Source organism: Phalangium opilio, unplaced genomic scaffold (genome assembly GCF_054372755.1).
Source record: "Phalangium opilio isolate 3A_F unplaced genomic scaffold, DU_Popi_V2 ptg001662l_1, whole genome shotgun sequence".
Taxonomy (NCBI): domain Eukaryota; kingdom Metazoa; phylum Arthropoda; class Arachnida; order Opiliones; family Phalangiidae; genus Phalangium; species Phalangium opilio.
In genome coordinates, this window is record NW_028324260.1 from 74094 (window position 1) to 75668 (window position 1575).

Below are 1575 nucleotides of genomic sequence, written 5' to 3' on the forward strand. Positions count from 1 at the left end.
TGTCAGAAGTGGGATTCGAACCCACGCCCTCATACGAGGACCAGAATACAATGATTCACATCGTGAACGAAGGAAGCTAAGCCCCTTGAGTCTAGCGTCTAAGACCGATCGGCCACACAGATTCACATCGTGAACGAAGGAAGCTAAACCCCTTGAGTCTGGCGCCTTAGACCGCTCGGCCATCCTGACGTGGTTTTGTGTAATTCGGACGTTTTAAAATTACATCTCATCCAGTTATTTTCTTAAAACATCGTGTCAAAATTGGATTCGAACCCTCGCCCTCATACAAGGAACAGAATACACAGATTTACATCGTGAACGAAGGAAGCTAAGCCCCTTGAGTCTCGCGCCTTAGACCGCTCGGCCATCCAGACGTGGTTTTATGTAATTTGGACGTTTTAAAATTATATCTCACCCAGTTATTTTCTTAAAACATATCGTGTCAGAAGTGGGATTCGAACCCACGCCCTCATACGAGGACCAGAACACACAGATTCACATCGTGAACGAAGGAAGCTAAGCCCCTTGAGTCTCGCGCCTAAGACGGCTCGGCCATCCAGACGTGGTTTTGTGTAATTCGGACGTTTTAAAATTACATCTCATCCAGTTATTTTCTTAAAACATATCGTGTCAAAATTGGATTCGAACTCTCGCCCTCATACAAGGACCAGAATACACAGATTCACATCGTGAACCAAGGAAACTAAGCCCCTTGAGTCTAGCGCCTAAGACCGCTCGGCCATCCTGACGTGGTTTTAAGTAATTTAGACGTTTAAAATTACATCTCTTCGAGTTATTTTTATAAAACATATCGTGTCAGAAGTGGGATTCGAACCCACGCCCTCATACGAGGACCAGAATACACGGATTCACATCGTGAACGAAGGAAGCTAAGTAGTAGAGAAGTACCGAATTGGGGTCATGGCGTCACGTGCCAAATCTGGCACCAGTAAATATGGCGTCAATGGACGCCCGCAGCATTTTTTCTTCTTATGGCACCAGTGAATCAAACATTTTTCTGACAATCCTGTTGTGACGTCAGTGACGTGTCTGGCTCAGTGAATCAATCATGGCGTCAATGTTAGGCTTAAGCGTCATATTCGACAACGTGGTAAATAACCCTTGTCATACACGTGGATTAAACGCCATGTTCACTATAAGAACGTGATTGGTCTAAAAAATATGGCGTCAATGAATCAAACATGGCGTCAGTCAGTGCCAGCATCGTGTCAGATGGCACTAGTAAATATGGCGTCAATGAATCAGACATGTCGTCAGTCAGTGCCAGCATCGTGTCAGATGGCACCAGTAAAAATGGCGTCAATGAATCAAACATGGCGTCCACCGCATTTTTCTTCTTATGGCGTCAATGAATCAAACATGGCGCCCACAGCATTTTTCTTCTTATGGTGCCAGCGAATCAAACATTTTTCTCACAATCCTGCTGTGACGTCAATGACACGTCCTCCTATGACGTCAGTGAATCAGACGCACCCTGAAAATGTTAGGCCTTTGTGTCATATTACCTTTCGGATATATTGGTTCAAACGTATATAACGGTAGAACCGATATCGT

The 1575-nt window shown here is 44.7% G+C and overlaps 1 non-coding gene across 1 annotated transcript; it reads right to left on the reverse strand.

The window, feature by feature from the left end:
• TRNAL-CAA (transfer RNA leucine (anticodon CAA)) lies at window positions 1-189 on the reverse strand. The gene is made up of 2 exons: window positions 152-189; window positions 1-46 (listed from the first exon to the last, which is right to left on the reverse strand). It is a non-coding gene; the product is annotated as a tRNA-Leu (tRNA).
• Window positions 190-1575: the final 1386 nt, after the last annotated feature.